This window comes from Mesocricetus auratus, unplaced genomic scaffold (assembly GCF_017639785.1).
Source record: "Mesocricetus auratus isolate SY011 unplaced genomic scaffold, BCM_Maur_2.0 Super-Scaffold_100020, whole genome shotgun sequence".
In the NCBI taxonomy this organism is placed as follows: domain Eukaryota; kingdom Metazoa; phylum Chordata; class Mammalia; order Rodentia; family Cricetidae; genus Mesocricetus; species Mesocricetus auratus.
In genome coordinates this window covers 19,085,232-19,099,175 of record NW_024429201.1, presented here as the reverse complement: position 1 = coordinate 19,099,175, position 13,944 = coordinate 19,085,232, and the positions used below count along the sequence as shown (strand labels likewise).

The 13,944-nt window shown below is 44.1% G+C and overlaps 1 long non-coding RNA gene across 2 annotated transcripts in view; it reads right to left on the bottom strand.

Moving 5' to 3' along the window:
* Positions 1 to 13,944, bottom strand: part of LOC121133175 — a 46,152-nt gene that overhangs the window by 11,841 nt on the left and 20,367 nt on the right. For both annotated transcript variants that reach the window (XR_005869948.1, XR_005869949.1), the window contains exon 3: positions 12,857 to 12,943. This is a non-coding gene — a long non-coding RNA (uncharacterized LOC121133175). The remainder of the gene's footprint in view (positions 1 to 12,856; positions 12,944 to 13,944) is intronic.

The window sequence follows — 13,944 nt, the reverse complement described above, 5'->3', positions numbered from 1 at the left end:
TGGCCAGATAACAGGTCAGCTTGGAGGCCTTCACTCTCACAGCACCAAGTGCCCATCTCTTTATGGGCTCCACATGAGGGATTTTATAAGGCTTTAATACACCATGTGCCTTTACAGTCCCGACTTACAGAGCGACATCCTTTCTGCTCTCAGGAACAAGATTATTAGTCTGTGCTCCGTTCCAGATGAAGCCATTCACATGTTCATCCTTAAAATGGAGTCAAAGGCTGCTTGTTTTACACACTATAGAGTGGCCATGGCCTGACCTCAACAAAGGGGAATTGATGTCACCTTCCCAAGGGAAATCAGGCCCAGGCAGACAGACGGAACTCTTCGTGTCTGCCCATCCCAAGCACCTTCACCCGAAAATCTTCTCCCACTAAAATCGCACATTCGGGGTTACAAAGCCTGACATCCTTCAATGTGAGTGACCTGGACCTCAAAGTCAGCTCTCTCCCAAGGACCCAATGAACCAAGCAGTCACCTGGGTAAGAAGTGGCTGAGTCATAATGAAGGGGAGTTTTGAAAGTCGCTGTGCTCTAAATGAGCTGGGACAATTTCTCGGCAAACACTTCTGAATCTTCCTTGCATGACAACAAAATATGGGGGGGGGGAGTTCCGCAGCTGTATTACTGTGAACTGAGTTACTAGAAAGAAAATAAGTCACAGGATCCTAAAGGCTGACTAACTGGCTGATTAGGACTTAGTGATTGAACTTAGTGACTGCCGAGAGTTGGAATGTTACAGACTATCGTAGTTTGAATGTAACTGGCCCCCACAATCTCATAGGAAGTGGCACTATTAGGAGGTGTGGCTTTGATAGGGTGAGTACAGCCTTGCTGGAGGAAGTGTGTCACTGTGAGGGTGGGCTTTGAGGCTCCCTGTGCTCAGGATGCCAACAGTGTCTCAGACAGCTTCTTGTTGCTTGAAAGGTGTAGAGGTCTCAGCAGCCTGCTCGCCACCACGTTCCCTGTCATGATGACAATGGACGAACCCCTGAAACTGTAAACCACCAACTCACCCAACTAAGTGTTTGCTTTGTAAACGTTGCCACGGTCATGGTGTCTCTTCACAGCAATAGAAACCCTAACTAAGACACAGACACAGCCTAATCTTCTTGGGCTATCTTTAGCCCCATTAGTAGCCATCCATTGCCCATCTCAGCTGTGACTATCATACAAAACCTGGTAGGATATATTAACTCAACAGGTCACAAACTTCTACCAACCCACAGGCTGAGGCTGCAATCAGGACATCTGAGGCCCAGAGCAGAGAGTCTCCTTTCTTTGTTCTGTAACTACAAATTTCATGGCACAGTTATCACATGGTGATATTTGAGCTATGATATGATATTTGGGTTAAACTAAATCTATGTTCCTGGGCCACTGTCATTCATATCCAGCTCCAAAATAAACTCTCTCTTCTTGCCTTTGAGGTAAAAGGTGTATTTTGAGTCCATATCACTGACAGACCCCTGCCACAGAGGAAGATTCATCTAAGTCACATGACTGGGGTCTGTAATTGTAGGACCTTCACAGTCCTGCCTGTCTGTCACAAAGGCACCTCAGTACCTTCCGAGGAGTACTGTGAGGGCCTGATAAAATCCGAGAGAAACATGGGCCATTCCATATTTCAACACACCATGTTTCATCTCTTTGCCTCACATGAATCCCTGAAACAAGACCTTCAGATGCCAGGAAGTAGGTTGTGTGTCTCTAGTGCCTCATAACTAACATAAGAAAGGGACAGGTTAAACTTTGCCTTAGTTACTGCCGCACTAGGAATTGTATTTGTGTTGTGTTTCTTGGGGAAGAGGAAAGGAAAAGGAGAGATGAAAAATTCACAAACAGCAAATGGGCTTTTCCTGAGAGGACAGAGTGACCAGGAAAGCAGCAGACAGATGCCCAGATCCCATGTGGCCTCTCTTCTTTATCCTTGCTCTCCCCAAGAAAAAGCCTAGGCCCTGGGCCAACCCCCCAACCAGAGGGCCTGCTTTGCACTATTTATAGTGCTGAGCCTTGGGCAGATGTCTTCCGATGTTGATATTTCTAGCTCTTTCTAATTCAAAGCAGCCCTTGACAGCCCTGGGCCATAACAGTGTGTGTTTAAGTGCTTTTACATATCAATATGCCAGGTCTCAAAGGATACATAGATTAAAACAGTGTTAGTAACCCTGGTCCACTCCACTGGGTGAAATGAATTAGTCAGTGCCTGTATGTTCTTCTTTGTTTTGCTGGATGCCTGGGCTTCCCCATCCTAGGAACACTTTGGTTGGATGTAGTTTAATCATGTTTTCAAATTCCTCTTCTGCCATTTATGGATTCCAAGGTCACAGTGTCTCGTCTTCCCCATGTGCTTGGAATTATGAGCGACAGACACCCCATCTACTGAGGCCGCCATTCAGGGATCGTGAACAGTCCAAGGAAATACTGCAGTCAGCTTAAGCAGTATCCCAGAGACTTGGATCATTGATGAGTCGGCTCCAGGGGCTGCACTGTTTCTACTAAGGAACGTCACTTGGTGAGACAGTGTAGGCTTCCTACTGTATCTGTGGCCTATCACAAAGACAAAGAAGAAAGTGAAAGCTATTGGGATCAAGAATGTGAGGTCCTTAAATCCTTTAGGGGATGCAGAGGAGATGATGCAAATATGTTTTGTACTCACACATGCATCTAACAAAATAGAATTACTACTCTATGTTTTGATATTAGCCTATTATAACTTTGGCTTGGAACTATAGGATTGTGTAGAAGTAGAGTAAGTCAAAGTTTCACTTAGCTGTGCTGTTTCTGCCCACTAATAAAAACCCTTTTATTTTAGAAAGACAAATCAAGCAAAAAACTACCTTAAGGAACGATTACCACAGTCCTCAGGCCAAGGGTCATACTGCAGAACTGTTTTTGCTGGAAACTGTTCTTGGTAAATGTTTGAATGTTCTAATTGCTACCTACAAATGTTTGTTCCTGTCACCACTACTTAACTATGGCCACCGGGGACTTGCCCATCTTCCTTCTTCTTTCTCTCTGTCCCTTTTTAGGCAACCATGAGGTGGACAATTTCTTCTGTCATATTCTCCCCCACCACCGCCACCACCCCTACCCCCCCCCTGCCTCCATGGTGTTCTGCCTTGACAAAAAGCCAAAAGCAACCGAGCCAACAGGCCATGAGCTGCAGCACCTGTAGTTCTGAGCCAAGATAGCTTTTCTCAGGCATCCCTTCAGAGATGGGAAGCTGGCTGGTGGGGTCATGTGCCTATGCTCAATGATGTCCTACTCAGAACTCAAAGGAGTGAGTCATGAAGAAGAGGAGTCCCTTCATTGTTTCCCAGCTAGTTTCCATCCCCAAATTCACTAATGGGATTAGCTCTCTTTTCCAGTGTAATTCGTAAAGACAATTTTGCTACATACTAACTTTTAAATATATATGTAAGGTCCATTTATGAACACTTAATGCTTTTCTACTTTTTTGTCTATTTTTCCACCAGTAGAAGTATATAAACTCTGTTGACTTTATAAATGTGTTTGACGTCTGGTGGTGACAGACAGCCCATTATAACCATCTCAGCAACTTATTTTCTCTGCTCCCGTTGTTTATTTGCCCAGATAAACCACAGGGTCATTTTCAAATTAAAAATAATATTTGGGTTTTGATTAAAATTGTGTAATGAAATTTAAATTAACTTAGGAAGAATTACTATCACATCAACAGCAAGACTTATTGTCCAGAGACACATTTTCCTGTGTAGTGTTTTGAATGTTTCACAGTTCCACATAGAAGCACTCTGGCTCTTCTTACTTTCCCTCCACCCCCAAGTGTCTCATATTTTCAATGACTTTTGTAAAATGTTAGGGAAAGTATTGACTGGGAACATTTGACTAAATTCTCATTTTGATTTTAAAGAATTTTTTGTTGTGTTTTGTTTTGTTTTTAGATGCCCTCAGCTGGCCAATTATGTAATCCTCAGATAATGATAATTTTGTCTCTTATTTCCCAATATTTGGTTAGATTTATTTTTCATGTCTAATAACTTTTTATGATATTTAAAATGATGCTTCTTTCATGCTAGTTTTTTCCATTTTAATAGAAATGCTACTAGCAAGGGCTGTTAAAAAGTTTGTGATGTGTGAGTCACCATTCCCAGCAGACTAGAATTTTAACCCTGTACATCTGCATAGTGTTTCTACCATTATTCTCTCTGTTTTATATAGAAAGAAACTAAGACACAAAGTCATTGAGTAATCATGCCAAGGTTGACCTGGAGGTAACTGGCAGAGTCAAGATTTTAATCTGTCAATGTTTGTGCCCTGATGACTTCTTCAGGTCATGGATTTAGCTAGAATGCGGGTTAAATGGCTTCAGTGGCCTCAGCAGTATCACTAGCATCCCATACTGTTGATTCTAGGTGACTTTCCAGAAGAACAGAAGTCAGGTACCAATAGTTAACCATTAGTGGCAAGAGGGAGAAGCATAATTGCCATAAAGAGAAACCAGGTTATAGTAGTTGCTGGGACTGTCTCTGTATTCCCAAGGATGAACAACCAATATGTATATTTCTCAGAACAAATGATCACAGACATTATAAGTGAGTGGGTGGAATGTTGGCATCAGCTACCACAAAGGACAGCCACAATAACCCTCCCAGCTTCTGCCTCAGCTAGTTCTCAGATGCAGAGCCAATAAAGAGAAGGAGTGGCTGGGTCCCATTGTAGAGAAATCTCTAAGACCACAGCAAACTGTCCCCAAGTGGAAATTACACCCATCCTTCCCAAAGTGGGCAGAGCTAATTACCTAAGTAATTGCACACAAACTGAAAAGACTGCTCATGGGATTTTTTAAGGACTATTGGATAAGGGACCTGAGTCAACACAGACATTCCTATTATAAAGACGACATTGGGCCAGGCAGTGGTAGCATGCACCTTTAATCTCAGTACACAGGAGGCAGAGACAGGTGGAACTCTGTGAGTTTGAAGTCAGCCTGATCTACAGAGTGAGCTCCAGTACAGCCTAGGCTATACAGAAAAACCCTGTCTCAAAAAAATAAAACAAAAACAAAACAACAAAAATGGACATTAGAAGCCATGCAACCAATGGAGTCTAGACTCAAGTTTATGACAGATTTAATGTGTTTGTGGATGCACCCTGTGTTCATTTCCCCAGCTCTTAGAGTATAATCTGGAGAAACACTGGCTAATAGGATTTCATACTGATTGTCTGGTTTCTGAAATCAGAGTTCTATGCTGGTCATTAAGCTGTTGTGTCTCAGTTTCAACTTGTCCTTTCTCTGACTCCACCCCACCTCACCTCCATCTCCCCACCCTGATCCCTGGCACCCCATCACCACTACCCTCCTTCTCACTGATGCTCTGCTCTGTGATGCTGGAGATGGATACAGGGACTTGTGCTTCCTCTTTACTGTGTGATACTGTGAGCTTTGCCTGGGCCTCACTTCTCACCCAGCAGCTCTTGCAAGACCCAGCTCACAAAAACTCTGGAAACACCAGTGTCGACCTCCTTAGAGTTCTTAAAATCTATGGCCCCCCTGTCCTTCTGAGAGTCACCAGAGTAAGTTGAGTAGTGACTCCCTTTTAGAAGTCTGAGATCTGGCTCCTATCGGATGCTTTTACCCAGCAGTATTTCCAACTTCTTCTCTGTTCTTCCGCCCCCACCTGTGGCTGTCACTGTCTTCAGTTCCCATCTCTGAGATACCTTAGCCTTCTCTCCCTGCTTTTCCAGTCTAGAAACTAAGAAATCTTTGTGTTAAGCTTTCTCTTTAGATAACATGTGTAGCATTTGCCTCCTGACATATGTATTAGAGGGGAAGCCAGGGGACACTAAAATGGAAGATCAGAAATTAGGAAGAAAGGCAGAACTGATAGCCAAATCATTGTCCTTAAGGAGGTCAGATGGTGGTCCCTGCCATGCTGGTATTGGGTCACTAGCCTGCCAAGAAAGCAAGTACACTATGTCCTGTGGATGCAAAGCCTGGTCTCCACCTACAGAGCAAGGAGCAGAAGGTATATTGTCACCCCACTCTTTCACATGTCGCTCTTACATAATCTAAAAACGGGTGTGCTGTAAAGTAATTCTCCTATGGCTTCTGAGCATTCGAGCAGCAGTTCTGCCAGGATTTGCATCTGTTGTCCATTAGTCTTTCTCACGTGTCATCATAAACTTCCACACTAACTCTGTCTTTCACATCATCAGAGTTATTTTAATTACGGCTGGATGAGGCTGCATGGCCGAGACTGCGAGACTTTGACCTGAACTCTGCAGTATTCCATCTTAAGCAGTGGAAGGTAGGATTCCCAGGGGTTCACACAGGTTCTCTTCGGGGAATAAAGCAATCTCCCCTCGTAGAGCCACGGTGGCGGTGATGGACACTCTTTAGTGCAGCCCTTCCAATGAGTCTAACAAACAGAGAGGAGGGATGGACAGAAGGAAGGGGATGGAGAGGTGAGAGAGGAGGAAGAGGAGGAGGAGGAGGAGGGAGATTTCAGAGGCCTTAAGTCATAATTATTTCTCCAGAGACATAATAAACTGGCCATTCAATAATGCTTGGACTATTTTGAGAAGAATTTAAAAAACGATTTCCTTTTATAGTCAGCATTACAAGCTATTTCATTCTGCAAGTGACATTTTAATGGCCAAACAATCTCTGGGCTGCAATAAACCTGGAAGGCTAGGGGGTGATTTTCCTTTTGAGCTAGGTCATGATTTAAGTGATTTTTCACGGGTTAAATTCCATTATGATCTGGGTGACACTTCTTGTAATAATAACCTCACTGTGTGCCCCCTCTTGTCATATTTATCTTCCCTGACCAGCTGCCATTCACACCATGACCTGGGATGCTGGCAGTCTGCGCTGACCTTTGCACTTAGCAAAGCAGAAGGCATTAATGAGCTACCAAGCCACCCCAGTCCTAATTAGCTGTCTCCTGCAGCTGCAGGGTAATCTTTCTACAATGAGATTTGAGAGGAAGTTAGTCTCTGCAAAGAAAAAACAAGACAAATAAACAAGGAAGGAATGGTGGAAAGCCCAAGGAGCTTCCCAGCCTAGCTGAACTTGAAGCCCCGCCCCCCATGCCTGCAGCCTGAGTCTGGACACTTACTGTGGATGGTGACACTGGGAAAGGGTTCAAGCACACATTCTGTGCAACACACCTCAAGATGTGCCCAGAAGCAAGGATTTATGAGACCAGATAAAAGAGCCTGCCTAGCAAATCGCACGTAGTATATGTATGAATGTAAAACCTTTGGGTCACCAGATATCTAACACTGAGGCTTCCGTTTGTACTGTCTGGGACTATGCCTTGAAAACATGTCATCATTGCACCAGCAAGATGTCTCAGCCAGCATTCAAGCCTGAACACTTGAGTGCAATCCTCAGGCCCACATGATGAAAAGAATTAGTTCTTGCAAAATTGCCCTCTGAATTCCACATGTATGCCATGGTGTACACACACATGCACACACACATGTGAGCACACAAACAAATGTAATGAAAACATGTCCATAATCAACAATAAAAAAATCCTATGGAATCCTATTTTTTGTGTGTGTGTGTGTGTTGTGTGTGAATGCTCACATGTGTATGCTTGCGTGTGGAGGTCAGATAAGTCAAGATCTTTCACTGAATCTGACCCCAGTATTAGGGTCATAGACACATTCTGCTGTACCTAACTTTTTACATGGGCATTGGTGATCCAAACTCAGGCCTTTGTATATGCAAAGCAGGCACAGTACCCATGGAGCCTTCTCCCCAGACAAGCTATAATGAGTACTAACATGAGAGAGGTCATCTCAAGCCCAGTCTGAGATCCTCACTCAGATATTATGAGTTGTGACCTAAGAATGCAGACCAAGTTTGTCCTGGATTCTGACATTCAAAAATCACTCTGACTTGCTTCAATGATGATGCAAGCACAGTACATTCTAGATGCCATGAAGATGAAGCAGGGTAGTGCAGCCCGGAAGCCCTGTGGCTGCTGCAGTTCTGATCCCATTCTTCAGTCAGCCTCTTCGACTCCAAGTGCCTTGTGATCCCCAGGGTGAAAACAGGCTGGATCTCTCGGTGAGTACCCAGTTTGCTTAGAAATGGCCTAGTAATTATAGGGAAGTCAAAAGAAGGAGCCATGGCCTCTATTCTCAGAGAAATAAAAGAGATTATTTACACCAACCCTGTGGAATCAGAAGCAAACACATTCTAAATTGGTCTCTGACCTTGAGAAGAAAGAGATCTGAGCAAGTTGCAGTGCCTGGAGAAGGCTGCATGGGGAATGTGGGTATTACACTAAAACTTGGCTTGGAAAAAGAATTGAACTGGACTAGGAAAAAAGAAAAAGAGTTGGAGCAATGACATGGTATCTGGGAGGAACAAGCATGTTAGAAGTCAGAGCCAAAGGCTTCCATCCACCAGAATATAAGATTTCTATGTGGACCTTGGGTTTCACTTAGCTTAGAAATGAGAGTTGGGAAATGTACCCAGATTGCAACCTTTTGAGTGATTTTTGTAGGAAAAACAAGTAGAGGTTGAATAAAGACTGGGTCAGGGTAGTCCTGGGTTCCATGCTTGGGTCTGCTGTTTCTTGCCAGAACAGGAAAGTCCTATTAACACACTCTCTGTGCCTCACTGTCATCTCCCTTTTCCTCCAAGGTGGGACCAATACTGCTCACCTCAGCAGGGTCTCTTGAGAGAAGTACAGGTCCCAGCGATTAGAAGGAAGTTTGAGAATTTACAAAAACAAATTCAAGCAGTGAAAGCCACGAGTACCCGAGGAACTGCTCAGGCAGGCCCAACTGTGATTGCAGGAGCAGCTTGCAGGGGAGAAACCTAAAGCCTCATTCTGAACCAACCAGAGAAAGAAAGCACCCTGGGGACCTAGAGCCACGCCCCCAGTGTTCACAGGAGAGATCAAGTCTTGCCTGAATACTAGAAGCCTGAGGATCATCTCCAGTTAAACAAAGAAGAGATGGGATGTGTCTGGTTGCAGGAAGTTAAGAACTTCCAGTTTCCACAAAGTCAGGGAGAACCCAGAGAGGAGGCTCACACGACACCCACCAACACCAGTAGGTTTTCTCCCTTCTTCACTCTCTCCCTGGAAAATAAAAAGAGCCCAAGGGAAGGAGTGTGGATGGGAGGACAGGGCAGAGCATACTAGACTATATGAGGGGAGAGAGAGCTCCCCTCTGTACACCCCAAAAGGAACATTTCAGAGAAGTTCTCATCTCACATCCATTCTTCCTTAGAGTTGAAAACCTCATTTTAAAGCCTTTCTGTTTTTCATTTTTAAAAATGTGATTGGGAACATCACAGGCATCGAGTAAGACCACGACATCTGCATTACTCCAAAGCTGGTGACTTCTTTGAGTCACTATGCTTGCAATTGGGTGATGTTCACCAGGTGAACAGTAGTCTCTGAGCTCATGATATTTTATGGCCAAGAAAAGGCTCAGTAGATGTAGACATAAGCCTCCACTAATGTCTATAAATCTCACCTGTATGGAGACTCATCCGTGGTAACTTGACAGGCTCTTGCAATGTATGGACCCTCAACTGTCTGTTTTAGGCTGGAGCCAGAGCCTCAGGCTTTGGCAATGAACCACCCACAGATTATCAATTAGCTAGCTGCTAAGCCCAGACTCAGAGTGCCTGAAGCTTCTGAACTTTCACCCAACAGTTGTCAACCAGTCTGTCAAGAGGAGAGGTTTCCACACTGATGACTAGTATCAACTCACTCATTCCCTTGGTCGTTTATTTAAGCATGCAGGGGCCAGGTGCTTGGTGTCTGGTGTTAAGCTACAGCGATAAATCCACTATGGTAGAGCAGATATTCTAAACACTTCCAGGTTATGGGGGCTCATGAAAGGACTTCAGTCTGAGGGTCCATTTCTTATGTCTGATTTTATTGAACTTTGGCATGGGGCTTCATATATCCTAGGCTGGACTCTAACTCACTTTGTAGGAAAGGATGACCTTGAATTTCTGATCCTCCTGCCTCTGCCTCCAGAGTGTTAGGGATTTAGGCATGCTAACACCATGACCAGTACTGAAGACTGAGCCAGGGATTCCCACATGTTTAGCAAACCACCTACCTAGCTATATTCTCAGCCTCTGGATCAGCATTTAAAAGTTTCAACTGAAAGGAAAGGTGGGAGAGAGTCGTCCTCCATACTTAGCACATGGGGGCAGGTGAGGCCTAGGATTGAAAAGTTTCCAGTCACTGTTACTGTTAACCTTCATACCCTCCCCAGAGTTCCTTGATTTTACAATGCATACTGCAATACTGCAGCCAAATCTGCTAGCATGTCAGTGAATAGCAACCTTAGTACTAAATCACAACTATTTCGATTATACAAAACAGTTGTGTGATAGAGTAAATTACATCATTTACAAACTCCTAAATTGAGATTCCAACTGTCAATACAACTGGACACAGAGAGATGCTAATATACACACACCCTAAAAAACTAAAAACAAACTCACAATAGGGTCTTAATCTGGTATTACCCATGTGCTTGTAGGAAGTGAGGGCTGGAGAGATGGCTCAGCAGTTAAGAGCATTTACACTCTTGTAGATAATCTGGATTCAGTGCCCAGAACCCACATGGTGGCTCACAACCATCTATAACTCCAGTTCCAAGGAACCTGACACCCTCTTTTAGCCTCTGTGGGCTCTTGCATTCATATAGTGCATATAAACTCATGCAGACACACATACACAAAACAAATAAATCTCTTTTAAGGAAAGTAGGGGATATTCAAGAAGCACACACATACACACAGAGGCATTCCTTCACTCCTTCCATGCACAGAAAAAAATCTTGTGAGAACACAGAAAAGGCAGCCATGTACACACCAGGAAGACTCGTCAAGCACCAACCCAGGCCACATCCTGATCTTGAATTTCAGCTTCTAGAACTGTGAGAAAATGCATTTGTCATTTAAGTCATCCAGACTAGGTTACAGTCATCCCTGGTTGTCCGCGGGCATTGGTTCTGGGATCTCCTTGGATCCCAAAGTCCTCAGATGCTCAAATCTCCATATTTAAATATCATCTATTTGCTTACTACAATGCATATCCTTCCAAATGCAGTTTGTCATCTCTAGATCACTTATAACACCTTAATTCGATGTAAATGCTGGGCAAATAGTTGTTGGACTGTATGATTCAAGGAGTCACAACAAATATGCGCGGCACAATGCAATCTTTAAAAGAAGTATTTTCAGTGCTCATTGGATTGACTTGGTGTGTGCCCAACTGGCAGATACAGAATAGCAGCTGCATTTTGCTGTGGTGGCCATGGGACATTAACATGATTCTCCTCTGAGAAAATTGTAAAAGCCTTCTATTATCCATTTTCTGTAGTTACAAAAACTGTCCCCGAGTCCCCTTATGAGAAAAGGACTGGAAGGGTAGAGGTGTTTACTCTTCAGAGCTGTAGGGTCCTTTCTAAAGGTTGTCATGGTAATTTCAGTCATGAAAATCTCTTATGAGATTACCCATGGCCCGCAGAAACTGAATCCTCCCTCTGTCAGAGAACTTCAGATATTGTTATAGTGAGTCTGAGTTAAGAAAATCCAGCCATTTTCATAGAATTAAGACAAATGTGTCTGAAACAAATATATTTCCTTTTATTTTCTACTTATTTTTCTTGTCCTGGGCAGTTGTCCTAGTTTGCTTTTTTATTGCTGTGATAAAAATTGTCACCAAAGCAACTCGGGGAGAAAAGAGTTTATTTCATCTTAAACCCCCAGGTCACAACCCATCATGAAGACAAGTCAGGGCAGGAACGGAATCAGAGCCCATGGAGAAATGCTGCTTACCCGCTTGTTCTGCATGGCTTGCTGTTTGAGTTTACACAACACAGGACTGTCTGACCAGGGATGACACTACCCACAGTGGACTGGGTCCTCCCACATCAATCATTATTCAAGAAATTCCCCCACGGACTTGCCTACAGGCCAATATGATGGAGGCATTTTCTGAATTGAAATTCGCTCTTCCCAGATGACACTGGCTGTGTCAAGTTTACAAAAACCTAACCAGAACAACAATAGAACACTTACTTTCATCCACTAAGTTTCTAAAAGTCCAGGGATAAAAGGAATTAGCAATAAGCAATGAGAAAGAGGCGGAAGCATCATAACTTCCAGCGATAGAAGTCTTAGCTGTGGGCCAGTGAGGGGCTCAGCAGGTAAAGGAAGGCCCTTGCTGCCGAGCCTAATGACCTGAGTTTGATCCCCAGACCCACAAGGTAGGAGAGAATGAACCACACTTATGACACAGTGCAAGTGCGTGTACACACACACACACACACACACGTTTTAAAAAGAAGTCCTTGTGAAAAGCAGTAGGAGCCATGACGATGGAAAGTAGGTGGTAATATTGGCACGTAAGATTTCTGTATTTGTCAGAATTAGTTAGATTACAGTGCAGTAACAAAAATCCCAGTTAAATATCTCAACTGTATTGGTTACTTTTCTTGTTGCTAAAGCCAAATAACTGACAAAAGCAATTTCTGGAAGGGTTTGTTTATTTGTTTGTTTGTTTGTTTGGGGGAATCACTGTTTAAGAAGATATACAGTCAATCACAGTGGGCAAAGCGCAGCATTGGAATCATGAGTTGGCCACACTACACCCACAGCCAGCAAACAGATACCAGAACAGGAAGTGAGGTCATGCTATAAAGCCTCAAGGCCTACCTCCCATTGAGCCATTTCTCCAGCAAGGCTCCACTTCCTCAAGGTTCCCAAGCAGCAACCTCAGCAGAGACCAAGTATTCAAACACATGAGTCTATGAGAGACATGTCACACTCAAATCACAATTCCAGCCACAGTTTAATTCTCACTCACAGAGTCCTCCGTAGCTAATCAGCTCTCCATGAAGCTCCCTTCCAAGACCAGTTGGAGGTCCATCATCAGGAAGAGTCTACACAGTCACTAAAAGAGAGACAGAAACAGGTGAATCAGAATGGATTTCCTTGCCACCTCAGGCAGGCTGGGTGACCAGCACTAGCCACAGGCCAGCAGATTTCACTGGGATTGAGAAATAGAGTTTCCCACGTGCCCAGAGGAGGCTGCCTGGAAATAGACTTGGTGAAAACATCACCTTTTCTGTCGCAGTCACCCAACAGTGAAAAATATCAGATAGAAAATAAACATTCCCGATTATCTGACCCCAAAATTGAGTCTCAAGTGGAAACCTTCTTCAGTGTGTGGTTGCTGAGACAGAGTGTGACTTGTCCTCCTCCCCCTGGCAATGTGGCAGAGGGACATTCTACACAGAAACCACTAGATGATCAAAAATACAAGCCATTAGACTCTACAAGATTTGGAGAGAAAACACACTTGGGTTGAAATGGCCTTCCATCTTCCTGACCCTTCTTTCCTTATCTTAGATCTTGGGAAAGACAGAACGGTCCAAGCCAAGAGCAGCATGGATGATGACAGCAAGCCTGACTCACCCATTTGGATAAAAGCCCTACAAAAAGAACTGGGAAGATGGCCAAACTCTACAGGAGGGGATGTCACAGGGCAGGAATGGAGGGGAACATTCTGCACTGAGCACAGATGGCAGCAAGTCAATGAGGGGTGGGACCATGCCTTCAGGCACACTGCCCCTGCCCCGTAGGTAAATACAGCTCAGAGAAAAGCCCCAGGCACTGACCAGTCAGGAGGACCAACCAAAGCGGGGGAGGGCTCCCCAAAAGTACTCTTTGCATCACTTCTGTAAGGAAAGGGGCAGAAGTGTACACTTTTTTTGAGAAAAAAGTCAAAATGAAGGCAGAGAGACAAAAACAGAGACAGAGATAGATAGACAGACAGACAGACAGACAGACAGAGAATGAGTTAGATTGTGTTTGATAGTCTCCCTTATTTAAATGGCAGCAGGGTCCCAGTGTTCATTGCTACAGTCCAAGGCCCCTCCCTTTGGCATCAGT